A 15258-nucleotide genomic window follows, 5' to 3' on the forward strand; every position below is an offset into this window, starting at 1 on the left:
TGAGATGTACTGTACCCATTCTGCAATCTGTTAATAAACTTTTCAATCAATCAATCAAACCAGTATGGTTGTCAATATCCCAACGTACCCAACCCCCCCCCACCCAACCTCCTCCAATGTACAGTTTCTACGTCAAATGTATATACTCCCTTTTCTTGACTCCTTCTGTATCACAAACAGTACTGTATTTGCAAATCTGTTATGTCATAAATGTATAGATGTAGCAGTACTGACTATCTGTATGTCATGTATGTCATATATGTCCTGATGAATTGAAAATGGGGGACCCTGATGTAAACAAGACGAAAGTCTTTCTCTGGTCTGCATCCCCTTAACAATTGTGTGTATTGAGATGAGCTGTACTGTATTGTACCCATTCTGCAATCTGTTAATAAAGTTATCAATCAATCTAGTGTTCCATAGATATCTATGGCTACTACAACCACTTACGTCAAGGCTGAAGGCTCTAATCAACGTAATCATTTTATCCCTACAAGCTCCATGTAACGCGGAAGTGCAGTGGTCTATAATGCATCTCTAGCTGGACGATATTGGCAGAGCTGGCTGTGAGCTCCTTCTACAGTAGTAAAGCATTTTTCCCTACAAGAGATCCAGAGGGTAATTCTACTTCAAGCAATGGGGAGGATGTACTTTCACAATATTAGATTTTATGTATTACGAGTAGCCTATAAGTTACGGAATAAAGTTAATTTACACCCAGGCATTTTGGAAAAGGGACACAGCTAAATCATTAGGGAGGAAGCAAATATGCATATAAAACCCAATTTATTGTAAAGACTTTAAAAAAAATTCTCTCATTTAGCTAGAACTCTTGAGACTCGATGCCTTTGGCTGAAGCATCATCATCACCATCATCAGCATTCTCCCTGGAGCCCTTTTTAGTCTTCTTGGGGAGGAGGGCAGCTTGTATATTAGGAATCACGCCGCCCTCTGAGAATGTGACCCCGCTCAAAAGTTTGTTGAGCTCCTCGTCGTTCTTCACCGCCAACAGGATGTGTCGGGGAGCGATGCGCCGCTTCTTGTTGTCACTGCTGGCATTCCCAGCCAGATCCAGCATCTCTGCGCTCAGGTACTCCAACACGGCAGCCAGGTAAACGGCTGCGCCAGTTCCCACACGTTGAGCGTAGTTGCCCTTCTTGAGCAGTCTGTGGATGGGAACTGAAGTCCTGCCTTTGCAGAACGGGTGGTCGAGGTCTTGGTTTTGACGACCGTTTTCTTCCCACGGCCAGACATCTTCAGTCTCTGGGAAAGGCGAAAAACAAGGGGGGGAATCTCAGATCTGGCAATTGAAAAATATGCCTATATCACACATTAAATTTTACTGTATATTTTTAAATGAATCTTTGACTATTCTTATTTTTGACTGTACCTAAATGTTTATTGTGAGCGATCTGTGGTGCCGAATTTCCATTGGGATTAATAAAGTACTTCTATTATATTAAGTCATGCCCATTGACATTACATTGGCATGGCTAACAAAGAGACCAAAGTGTCTGCTTCCAGCATCTAAAGAACCGAACCTCTTACCTGCTGTCAGTGGTTTTTGTACTAAGGACTCCAGGTTTGAGAGTTGTGACAAACCAGGCTGAACCATCTCTAGATTTTAACGAGGGGGTCTGCCAGCTAGGCATTTAAATTGTTTAGTCACCACCACCAAACATCTATGTAAATACAGGGTACTATTAAGCACACAATTGTTACAATTACTTTAACATGGCAGTATCATAACCTAGCGACAAAGACTTAATCATTCTAAAGGTAACACTGAAATGGAAATACGGCACATCCGAAAAGGCTATGAAGTGTCTTTTCTTAGCTTCATTTATCTCTATCTAAGTTCATTGATCGTATAGTCTTCTATATCACCCTTTCCTCTGCATTGGTTTAGGTATTTTCTCAGATGTTCGGTTTCAAGTAAGAGGAGACTGACGATATGGTCAAAATCAACGGGCGGCGGTTGTTTATTAATAAAACAGCTTTAGGAATTAAAACAAGTACATCGTCTCTTTGGTTCAAATCTAATTGTCTCTTTCATGTGGCTGTTGTCGTCTCAGGTTGTCCATGGCAACAACGAGTCCTCTCTAGTGGTCCGCTGGTCTGGTTGTCAAGACAACCTGGTCTCCTCGCCGATCAGGCAGGGAGTGCTTGATTTCGTATCGGCGGAGTCTGCTATGAACCTCGGCTCAGTCATCTGGTCTCAATGGCTCTCATGTCATCGGCTCTTCAGTAGCCGGCTTGTCGAGTCTCAGGCTCGGTTCTCCGTCTCCTCTGAGTGTCTTGCTCGGCTCTCGAGTTCTGTTTGATGATTCTCTCTCCGTCGGTGGAGGTTCAGCGCTCAAGCAAGGAGCGCTCATCTCCAGGTTCCTTCGCTCAGCCGGTGTGTGTGGCGTGTCTCTCCAGGTTCCTTCTGGTGTGAGTCGTGTCTCTAGTGTGTCGCCATCAGCCCTTTTTATCAGAGGAAGAGAGAGAGAGAGAGGGGGAGGGGGAGACAGAGAGCGAGAGGGAGGGGGAGACCCTGCCTGCCTATTCACGTCCATGATCTGGTTTCCTTATTTGGCCACCCCTTGTAGCCAGCTTGTCTCAACATGTTATACTTATTCTGCTGACACAACTCCCTGGGTCTTCTGACAACGGTTTTCACAGTTTGAATCTGCTGATACTTTAATCATTACTTAATGAGAGGGTAGTTTTTCACTGAGTAATACATCATCATGCTTGTGACAAAATCTTTACATAGTGTAACTAAGAACCAGACTACTTTCAGACAGCCCAGACAACAACCCCTATATATCCGTCCTTTAATAGAACACTTTATTTACTGATTAAATAATGTGACCAATATTTGTATAGTTTTACCTTCTAATATTTAAGAGTTTTTATTCTTTACTGTGACTAAGTTATTCTAATAGTTTATGCCTACATGTAACCTATGAAATTGCTAAATCTTTTAGTATATCATTGCTTTGCATTGTTCTTTCAACTAGTGGCAGTTCTCTGTGTAATGGGAGATTTCCAAATAGCCTGTGTCACCTTTCTGACCTCTGGGTTAGTCAGCAGCTGCCGTGTTGTAACCTGAAATTCCTTCCTTAGGGTATTCTGAGTTTGGTTCCTGTTTCAACGATAATGATTTCCTCTCTTGTCAGTTGGAGGTGGCCTAAACCACAGCTGCTAACCAACCAGTGGAATGTGCCTTAACATCATAAACAGTCTTTTGCCCTCCAGATTGTCCTCCATTTGGCTGAGTGCGGGGTGATCTCCCTCTCAAGCTTCACTATAGCCAATTTTGTCTTTCTAATCATTACCTTGTACATTTCACTTGCATTTATTCATGTTTTCATTTAGAAATATACGACAGCTACAAAGTATTTTAACTAATCCATACGAGTTGTCAAATTGATTCCATTCCCCTTCAAGCAATTATGATGTACAAAATGGTTGTGCGGATATCGCTCTTCCAACTCTGCCAGACACTTTTTATCCAGCATTTATAGGATGTGCGTGTCATAGTACATTTTGGCGATTTCTTATTTTGTCATAACTTGGCAACACAAAAACGTAAACATAATTCTAGAGACAACATTACAAGAAACACAGTTGCCACTCACCAAATAGGTTCTCTTAAAAAAAATAAGTAAAAGCAGAGGGACCTCTGTGTTCTGCCTTTGTGAAAAGCAGGTAGTAATGGTCTAATTTGTGACACGACACCTGTTTTTGTACCTCCGTGTTCTGCCTTTATGAGAAGCAGGTATATGGTCTAATTTGTGACACCTGTTTTTGTACCTCGTGCTCTGCCTTTATGAGAAGCAGATAGTAATGGTCTAATTTGTGACACCTGTTTATTGTACCTCGTGCTCTGCCTTTATGAGAAGCAGGTAGTAATGGTCTGACACCACAGCCTTGGCTCAGTGTCTGCATAATGGATTAGGCGTGCCGCGTATAACTGCTAAATTTAGTGTATTGTCTAGTTTGACAACTTGCTGTTTATGGTTCCTACCTGTAATATAGTAGTCCTAAAGGCAAAACGAATCACATGAAAAACCCCGTTAACGTACACAGAATGTGGTCCGTGTGAATCTCGTGGAAAAGATATAAGCAGGTATTTTACAAAATAAACGTTTTCTGCCAGAACTTTCAAAGGATTTTGATTCTATGACAAGAGCTGACCGCCAGTCGCAGCAATTAATTACAGTAGTTCACACAGAGCGCGACAAATGAAAATGCTGAAGGACTCCAAAAAATTATGGATTATTAGTCATTCTAGGGCTATAGCAGGTTGATTGATTGATTGATTGAAAACTTTATTAACAGATTGCAGAATGGGTACAATACAGTACAGCTCAAAATAGTATATGAACAGGTCGAAAAGTACCTTGTGGGAAAAAATCGAATCTACGAATTCCAATCTGGTTTCAGAACATCCCACTCCACTGACACATGCCTTCTCTATTTGAACGACCACATCAAACAAGAGGTGGACGCGGGCAAATACTGCGGCATGGTCATGCTGGACCTACAAAAGGCCTTCGACACTGTCAATCACACCATTCTGATTGACAAGCTAAAAGCAATTGGTTTTGATAGTCTATCAGTGAGCTGGATACAATCCTACCTGGAGGGGAGAGAATGGATGGTGGAGGTAAACGGTACCCTATCCCCCCCCCCCCCCCCCCCCCTCACAGTGAGCTGTGGTGTTCCTGTCCACAAGGAAGCATACTAGGATCGCTACTGTTCCTAATTTATGCAAATGACATGTCGTCAGCTTGTGACTGCAACTTGTTCCTGTTTGCGGACGACTCAGCCCTGCTGGTCTCTGACAAGAACAAGTTACAGGTTGAAAAAGCCCTCAGCTCGGAACTAGGCAAAATCTGCATATGGCTCGCCGACAACAAACTATCATTACACATGGGCAAAACAGAGTCCATTCTCTTCGGTTCAAATAACAAACTCAGCAAGACCGACGGCTTCTCAGTTACAGTGGTTGACAATATTGTCACAAGGAAAGATGAAATTACCTACCTGGGTTCCATCCTAGAGGCTAATCTTTCCTGTGACAAAATGGCATCCAATGTAATAAAAAAAAAGTCAACCAACGAACTCGATTCTTGTACCGGATCTCCTCTCTGGTAAACAAGAATACCCTGAAGACTCTGGCAGGAGCACTCATTCAAGGGTACTACGACTATGCTTGTACCTCATGGTACCAAAGCACCTCAAAGGCACTAAAAAACAAATTACAAACATCTCAAAACAAACTAGTCAGACTACTGCTTGACCTGACTCCTAGAACCCACCCCTGCCCACTTTGACAACCTAGGATGGCTTAGAGTAGATGACAGAGTACAGCAACTTGCAATGGGCCTGGTCTACAAGATACACTACACAACCATGTCAAAATACTTCCCAAAGGTCAGTGAATACCACGATCACAACACCAGAGGGAGCTCCACAAATCATGTTAAACCCAGATTCGGCTCAAACAAGGGACGAAACACGTTTTGCAATTATGCCACATCAATGTGGAATGCCCTACCCAAAGCTGTAAGGAATGTGAATCACTACCCACCTTCAAAAACACTCTCAAAAAACACCTACGGGAGACTGCAATTCGAAACTGGCCCCTACAAATGTCCTAACCCAGTTGTACAGTAAATGACCAAGTATGGCTTTGTCAGTATTCCAATGTACAGTGTCCCCCACCTCCCCCTACCCAACCCCCCCCCCCCCCCCCCAATGTACAGCCCCCCACCCACCTACCCAACCTCCTCCAATGTACAGTTTCTACGTCAAATGTATATACACTCTTTTTCTGGACACTTTTTGTATCACAAACAGTACTGTATTTGCAAATCTGGTATGTCATAAATGTATAGATGTAGCAGTACTGTCTATCTGTATGTTGTGTATGTCATATATGTTATGATGAATTGAAAATGGGGGACCCTGATATAAACAAGACGAAAGTCTTTCTCTGGTCTGCATCCCCTTAACAATTGTATGTATTGAGCTGTACTGTACTGTACCCATTCTGCAATCTGTTAATAAACTTTTCAATCAATCAATCAAAACACACATGGGCGGTCAGGTGGCGTAACGGAGATTGCGTTCGTCACCAACCCCGGAGCGGCTGGATTTGCCTATTCAAATCCAGCTCACAGCTCCGGGGTTGTCACCAGCTTGGCTGGCAGTTCACACTAATACAATTGGCAGTATTAGAGGGTGGGAGAAGCTGGCGGGGTGGGTCCGGGTCGTTGTAAACAGTGACTCCTACAGTTCGGTCGGGGCGCCTGCTAAGCGCGGATAGGATCTAAGTGGGATAGTGTGATCCTTCCACACGCTACGCCCTCTCAGTGAGAATCCGCGCTGCCAGGTGAAAAGAAACGGTTGATTGGCTGGACGTGTGTCGGAGGAAGCACGTGGTAGCCTCCACTCTCCCAGACCGACTGTGGGGGGTAAGTGTGCAGCGACCAGGAAGGGGATTGGGAATTGGCATAACGACTAACATTGGGATGGGAGAAAATCGGAGGAAAAAGGAGAAAAAAAAAAAAAAAAAAAATCAATCAAAACACACAATTGTTAAGGGGATGCAGACCAGAGAAAGACTTTCGTCTTGTTTACATCAGGGTCCCCCATTTTCAATTCATCATAACATATATGACATACACGACATACACGACATACAGATAGACAGTACAGCTACATCTATACATTTATGACATACCAGATTTACAAATACAGTACTGTTTGTGATACAAAAATAGTCTAAAAAAGAGAGTATATATACATTTGACGTAGAAACTGTACATTGGAGGAGGTTGGGTAGGTGGGGGGGGGGACTGTACATTGGAGGTGCTTGTGTGGGTGGAGGGGGGGGGTTTGGTAGGTGGGGTGGCGGGGGGGAACTGTACATTGGAGGTGGTTGGGGGTGGTGGGGGTTGGGTAGGCGGGGTGGGGGAAACTACAACTGTACAAGCAAAACTGTACATTGGAATATCGACGAAAATACTTGGTTCCAAGAAGAGGGTCTTGTGTATTATTGGGTTAGGACATTTACTGTACATTGGAGGGGGTTGGGTTAGGACATTTACAGGGGCCAGTTTCGAATTGCAGTCTCCCGTAGGTGCTCTTTGAGAGTGGTTTTGAAAGTGGGTAGTGATTCACATTCCTTTACAGCTTTGGGTAGGGCGTTCCACATTGATGTGGCATAATTGCGAAACGTGTAAACTTACTCCCTTGTTTGAGCCGAATCTGGGTTTAACATGATTTGTGGAGCTCCCTCTGGTGTTGTGGTCGTGGTATTCACTGACCTTTGGGAAGTATTTTGACATGTACATGGGTACCTTAGTCGTGTAGTGTATCTTGTAGACCAGGCCCATTGCAAGTTGCTGTACTCTGTCATCTACTCTAAGCCATCCTAGGTAGTCAAAGTGGGCAGGGGTGAGGTGGGTTCTAGGAGTAAGGTCAAGTAGTAGTCTGACCAGTTTGTTTTGTGATGTTTGTAATCTTGTTTTTAGCGCCTTTGAGGTGCTTTGGTACCATGAGGTGCAAGCATAGTCGTAGTACCCTTGAATGAGTGCTCCTGCCAGAGTCTTCAGGGTATTCTTGTTTACCAGAGAGGAGATCCGGTACAAGAATCTAGTTAGTTGTTTGACTTTTTTGATTACATTGGATGCCATTTTGTCACAGAAAATATTTGCCTCTAGGATGGAACCTAGGTATGTAATTTCATCTTTCCTTGTGACAATATTGTCACTCACTGTAAGCTGTCAGTCTTGCTGAGTTTGTTATTTGATCCAAAGAGAATGGACTCTGTTTTACCCAGGTGTAATGATAGTTTGTTATCAGCGAGCCAGGTGCAGATTCTGCCGAGTTCTGAGCTGAGGGTTTTTTCAACCTGTAACTTGTTCTTGTCAGAGACCAGCAGGGCTGAGTCGTCCGCGAACAAGGTCCGCCACATACTCTGTGCACCCAGGGTTGTCAAAAGTCCCACAATTGCGTCTTCTCACATAAAACATGTAGCCTATTATTATGATTATTGTTATTATATTTCAGCTTCCATGCAAAAGCTGATAACTGGATGGAGCAATATTCCCGCGGGTTGGTGGTACGGGGATAGTCGCGTCGGGTCGCTCTCCGTTTATGAAAATGGTTGTGGTTATGATAATACCTACAAGCTACACTTAAGGCATATTATAACCCCCACAGAATTAACCACATCATCAAAACGTCACATAAGAGGAACAGGTGTAGTAAAGAACACTATGGTAGTTTTAACATGAAAATAACAGGTGCGTGTAGTAAAGAACACTGGTAGTTTTAACATGAGGGGAACAGGTGTATGTTGTAACATGAGAGGAACAGGTGTAGTAAATAACACTAGGGTAGTTTTAACATGAAAATAACAGGTGCGTGTAGTAAAGAACACTGGTAGTTTTAACATGAGGGGAACAGGTGTATGTTGTAACATGAGAGGAACAGGTGTAGTAAATAACACTAGGGTAGTTTTAACAAAGAGGAACAGGTGTAGTAAAGAACACTATGGTAGTTTTAACATGAGAGGAACAGGTGTAGTAAAGAACACTGGTAGTTTTAACTATAGAGCAACAGGTGTAGTAGTAGGTGTAGATTTCGTCTTAGTTTAGAAGAGCTGATATTTGTGTGTGCTGTGCGTACCTGTGTGTGTGTGTGTGTGTGTGCTTGTGCTTGATTGTTTAACACTAGTTTGGAAGAACATATCTGACAGATAACAAATGATTAGTGAAATTCAAGAAAATAAAACCCACCAACTGAAAAGTCATAATGTGTAATTATTAACATTTTATTGTTTCATTTCTTCTAATTGTTTTTTTTTTCTGTCATCATTTCTCTGAAATCAGCTATAAGTAATCTGACAGAAGGGTGAGGGCACAGTGAAGTGAATAGTCAATTACTGAATAACATTACTTTTAGGGCTGGAAGGTATACCGAATATGAGGGTTTACCGTCCATGCAAAGGTATGGATTTTTACCGTTGTCCACAATATATACATTATTTTAATCAGACACCGGGATATAGTGGGGTGTGGGGCATGTCCAACATGGCAGAGGGGGCCTTGGTTTGAAAGCAACTACACCCACATGGCAAAAGGCTACTCCAACCGAACGGCGGCACATGGTGGTGGAGGAAGTGCGCCACCAGGAGGAAGCAGCCAGGTGTGCCAAGGCAGTCTCCCAAGCCCAGCAATGCCGCTGGATGAAGTGGGAGGGCGTGGAGAGGAGGAAAATCATGTGGAACGAACTGTGGAGCATGGAGTCTAATAGGCTAAGCTTCATCATCAGAGCCACATATGATGTCCTGAGTAATAATTTTTTTTTTATAAAATATATATATTATATAATTAGACTTGTACTTGTATTATCTGCGAGACATCGCCACCACGCAACAAGCTCCACTGTCTGTGTGTACTCTAGTAGCCTCCAGCTACGGCCAGGATTCTCCGGAGCTGCACCTGGACCTATACTCGAGTAGCCTCGAGCAGAGCTACGGCCAGGATTCTCCGGCGCTGCACCTGGACCCTATTGGTATAACGTTACTTAACTGTGCTCAGCAAGCCCTCAGCTCGAATACGCATCGAATCAGTGTTATAAGACATTGATATCAGGAGCTATCTGTAGCTACTGCTAGCCGGATATATAACGTTAATACAACGCCTCAGTGAATTATTTAGTTCAATGGGACATTTCGTTTTGAACGGTGAACTAACTTGCGTTAACGTGAGCTAACAGCTAACAGGTAGCACACACGTCTCTACTAGACTTTGTGGAGCGTTTGTTGATGTCAGGAGCTATCGGTAGCTGGCCGACTAGATACCGTTCGGTTAGACAATGCCTCATCATGTATTAAACTAAAAGTGAATAGTTGACTGGGTCATTTTGTAACGGTAGCTAAGCTAACGTTAGCTCAGGGAGACGCCGCCGTCCTCCCGTGTCCCGTCCCACTAGACTACTAGACCCGTGTTTACATGCGTGCGGTAGGGGCTGGCACGCCCACTGCGCGAAGCCTCCTAAATAACTTTTTCCAGTTCGCACATATCTATTATCTATGACTAATTCTATCTATTTTTAGGGGCAAATGCGAGTGAAATAGTCGCGCTGTGGTTACATGACGTCATTGCTATCTACCGGTTACACGGTATAGTCAAAATCCATACCATAGAGCAAATTCGTACCGTTTATACCGTATACCGTTTATACCGTCCACCCGGGGCAGCCTGTCTCCAGTGTGCAGCCCCAGCAACCCTCAAACACATCTTAGTGGGTTGCAAGACCAGTCTAACTCAAGGAAGATACACCTGGCGCCATAACCAGGTACTGAAGTGCTTGGCTGCCGAACTTGAGAACAAGAGAGTAACCACCAACGCCATGCCTCTAAATGCCCAAACTACCTTCCCACGGAAAACAACCTTCATCCGGGACGGGGAGAAACGGCGGACCAAGCCATCACCTCCGAACTCAGGCCCACTGAACGCAGCCCGGGATTGGGAAATGCGGGTAGACCTCAGCCAGAGGCTTACCTTCCCACCCGAAATTGCAGCGACCAACCTGCGCCCAGACCTGGTCCTCTGGTCCAAATCTTGCCGGCGTGTCTTCATCGTTCAGCTGACGGTCCCATGGGAGGAAGCCATTGATGAGGCATTCGAACGGAAGAGGCTGCGATATGCCAATTTAGCAGCTTAAGCAGAGGGGCGGGGCTGGAACGTGAAGGTGTGGCCAGTGGAGGTGGGCTGCAGAGGCTTTGTAGCCAGTTCCACCACAAGGCTCCTGAAGGAAGTAGGGATCAGAGGACGGGCCCAACGGAAGGCAATCAAAGAACTTGCCACTGCAGCAGAATGGAGCAGTCACTGGTTGTGGCTGAAACGTAGAGACGCATCATGGGCTGCTAAATTAACATGTGAGTGCCACCGTGCGACACACACCCAGGCCTGATCAGCCTGTGGTGGGCCAACCTCGGCAGAGGGTGTATTGTGATAAATGGCGAAACACCCAATGAGGTCGCGGAACACAACTGAAGATGTGTCGTACTGGTGGCACACGTGATCATTGCCAAATTCCACCCCACTCCAACCTCATTCAATTGTTCTGCTGAATATTTAGGGATCTTTAACAACTAGTCCTATTAAGAATCCTAAGTTAATCAAAAGAATCATTGCAGTGGTAATAAAAAAGTCAGATAAAATACATACATTTTGAATGAAATATCCCGTCCCCAATTTCGTATTGTCCAATTCTACCCTCCTCTGTCTCGAACGTTGTTAGGCCATGCCTCCCACAAGTTTCAAGTTTCTTTAATAGTTGTCTTACAGAAGTACAGAATACTTTCATACAAAATGCTTCTTACTGTTACGCTCCAGAGACTGTGCTAGACACAAGCCGGCTGCAATGTGGACAAAGCCTTGCATCACGTGTCCCCTCCGGTACTCGAGGAGGCAGCCGTCGCATCTTTTCACCTGCACAGCGCGATCTCTCAGTGGCGAGGGTCTGCGTGGGAGGGACACGCCGCCCTCGTCGCTTCCTGATTCTACTGCGCAGGCGCACCAACCGACCTGTAGGAGTCACTGTCCACAACGTCCGATCCCCACCCCCCAGCTTCCCACCCCCTAATACTGCCAATTGTATTAGTATGAACGACCAGCCAAGCTGGTAGCAACGCCGAGAGCTGGGCTCGAACCCAGCATCTCCTGCGTTGGTGGCGAGCGCCTTGTCCACTGCGCCACCTAGCCGCCCATCAACATCAAATTCTGTTATAACATCAAAACTCACATACCACATAACTGTTATATTCAGTTAATTCTGTAATAGCATGCCTCCAAATACACAAACATTTAGTTATATTGCCAACTTTTTTCAGTTCACAAACCTTTATTTTCATCACCAGTATTATTTCAAGATGGGCTCCATTTAATGATGTATTTTCTGTGCTTATAATCTAATATACTGTATGTTTAAAAATAACACCTGTTATGACCAGTCATACTCATCTTCCTAACATTGGTCCTCATTCTCAAACTAGTACCTTTGTAATTATCTTGGTAAAAAGTTTGTAGTAACAAATGTACAAAAATCCTGTTTCTGTAAGTGGCCAAAATGATCGCAGCTGGGTTCCCATGAATGAAGAACGTCACTCATTCTTACTAGAAGCACATCCTCGTACACCTGAATTTGCATACACGCCCGCCAGCTCCTTAGAAGGCGTGTGCAAAACAGCGAGAGGGTCAGCATTGCATCTGCACCGTGCTGACCCATTCAACAGGTAACATGGAAGTGAATTGAAATTGCGACTGATCTCAAAATGAGATTAGATTCAAATGTATAGTGTTTGCACCAACGTCACTATTTGGTCAGTAACCCGGATGCGCGGACATTGTGGAGATACTGGGATTTAAACATCAGAATGGACTGCACGCTGAATGTTTGATTTAAGTTGATTTTTAGGATTTTAGGATGTCTAAACCACAGAAAAGTTCAAGAAAGCATGTGGAAGCTGCTAGAACCTACAGAGAAGAACTTAGTCGGCAGGAAAGGGCGCGATATTCTGATAAACTTAGACTATGATGAAAAACAACCAGCCTGATATGTGGTCTCTCTCTAACATCATCCCAGTGCCTAAGTCCGGAGATCTCTCGAAGCCAGACAACTACCGTGGCATAAGTCTGACATGTGTCATTGCAAAGATGTACAATCGCATGATACTAAACCGGATAAGGAATGCCATCGACCCCCACCTCAGGGAGAACCAAAATGGTTTCCGAGAGAAGAGGACCACTGTGGCCCAGATCTTGGCCTTGAGAAGAATCATTGAGGAGGTGAAAAAGAACAACCTGACAGCGGTACTGTGCTTTATCGACTTAAAAAGGCTTTTGACTCGATACACAGAGCCGTGATGATGAGGATACTCAAGGCCTACGGAGTCCCTCCCAATCTACTCCGGGCCATAGGGACCATGCACACGGGTACAAGGGCCAAGGTGGTAACCCCAGACGGCAACAGTGAAGAATTTGACATCCTGGCTGGAGTGATGCAAGGGGACACCCTTGCCCCCTTCCTTTTCGTCATAGTCCTCGACTATGCGCTCAGGAAGGCCATCAATGGACGGGAGCAGGAACTTGGTCTCACAATAACCCCAAGGAGATCGAGACGACACCCCGCCATAGTCCTAACAGACCTTGACTACGCGGACGACATCAGCCTGCTCTCTGACCACGTGGAGCAGGCACAGGAACTCCTGTGCAGAGTGGAGACGGAGTGCGCCAAGGTTGGCCTTAGGCTAAATGCCAAGAAAACCGAGGTCATAATGTATACAGTAACATCCTCCCGGATCATCCACCTCGTGGGTCAACTCGTCCGAGCAAGACCTTAAAGTGAGGAAGGCGCTTGCGTGGAGGGCTCTGAACGGCATGACAAGTGTGTGGAAATCCAACCTCCCCTGTCAAATCAAGCTCAACTTCTTTCATGCAACAGTTGAGTCTGTCCTTTTGTATGGCAGTGAATGCTGGACCTTGAAGCCCACCCTGCAGAAGTCCTTGGATGGGTGCTACACCAGAATGATGCGTGTGGTGCTCAACATCAACAGGGATGAGCATGTCACTAATGCAAACTTGTATGGGGGGGTGCTAAGGGTGAGCGAGAAAGTGGCAGTCAGGAGAATGAGGCTGGCAGGTCACTGCCAGAGACACCATGAGATGCCAACCAGCAAACTTGTGCTGTGGGAACCAACACACGGGCATCGATCACGAGGACATTATCCTACGTGGACGTACTCAGGAGAGATGCAGGAACAGAATGCACCGGCGAGCTAGCCAGATGCATGGAGGATCGGGATGACTGGAAGCACCGATGGAGGGCCCGTCCGAGGACGACCTAGATAATAAGTGGTGAAGATCCGTACAAGCTGGCTCCTTCATCTTGGAGTTACAACCCGACAATTCTGCCTTCTATTGCCTATCCAGACATTGTGAACGACCCAGTTTTTTCACCAAGCCCATACACAGATGAAGACAACTCTTAACATGCAAGGGCCCACATGTGGGCCCCTTTTAGGATGACTTGCCCACCGGCACTTTGGCGACCCCTACTGGCTCGGGTGTGCATATTTTGTAATACAATATATATATCGAATTGAAGGCTTTCCAATGATACCCCACCTGGGGATGTATGAATCAGGGATCTAGGTGAAAAACAAACAAGCGAAAACAGGAAGAGAAAAACAGCCGAATGAATTGAAGTCTGAGAAAACTGAGTTTTTCTTTTGTACACAGTTTACCAAAATCACTCCTCACTCATTTCTGGATGGATCTTTATGAAATTTGGACATGTACCACATAAGGCTTCAGGCTATGGATCTCGGGCATTTTCTAAGCCATACCACCTTATGGGTAAATACTACCTCTGGACTACTAACTACTACAGAAAAACTTGAGTAACAAGTTTTTCTACAACTCAAGTTCAGACCTATATGTTACTCTATTTCATTAGCACTAAAAGTGAATTTTCTTTCTGGAACTTCAGAAACTTCAGAATGTCATAAGTATAAAGTATGTTGTTTTGGTTTGCAAAAAAAAGTATGCAGTCCTCAAAAATGAAAACTAAAATGGCCACTTTTGGGGGCACAGGTTAAGAGGTATCTTACAAAGGTTTGGATGCCTACAACCAGATGGTGTGTGGATGGGTGAGCGATGCACACTATCAGCTCATCGATGACAGAGGAGAGGAGAGGGGGTGTCTGCCTCCTTTTTTGCACTCTTCTCCCTGATTTGTAATAGCTTTTGGCAATCTGAAGTACTCCAAATGCTTTTCCCGGTCCGACCGTTTAGTACAGCCAAAAACACGGCAATAATTTACCATTTTGAGCAACAATGACCAGGAACAGTTGCGAGTTTGGTTGCGTTGTTTAGGTTCAGTATCTCCAAAATGGCCGACTTCCGGTTTGATGACGTGCCGTGAAAACACAATTGTCATTATACAGCATGTAACAATAAGTACAATACAACATCCAACAACAACATCCTGAGTGCAAATGTAACAGTAAAGTGCAATAGTAACATACAATGCACAGGTGATTAAACTGGGTATAAAATATATAAATACTACTGAGTAATTGTGCATTTTATTTGGGGCAGGGTGGCCGCAAACTCTTCCATCACCACCGCGGTCCTCTCCTGGCTGTTAGTGAACCTCTCCAGGTTGTTGGCGACCCTGTCCTGG

General features: G+C 44.7%; 1 pseudogene across 1 annotated transcript; it reads right to left on the minus strand.

Moving 5' to 3' along the window:
* Window positions 1–823: 823 nt before the first annotated feature.
* Window positions 824–1254, minus strand: LOC311246443 (histone H2A-like; annotated as a pseudogene). Its single transcript has one exon. The product of its transcript is annotated as a histone H2A-like (transcript).
* Window positions 1255–15258: the final 14004 nt, after the last annotated feature.

Source organism: Notolepis coatsorum (genome assembly GCF_963971535.1).
Source record: "Notolepis coatsorum genome assembly, chromosome: 19".
Classification (NCBI taxonomy): Eukaryota; Metazoa; Chordata; class Actinopteri; order Aulopiformes; family Paralepididae; genus Notolepis; species Notolepis coatsorum.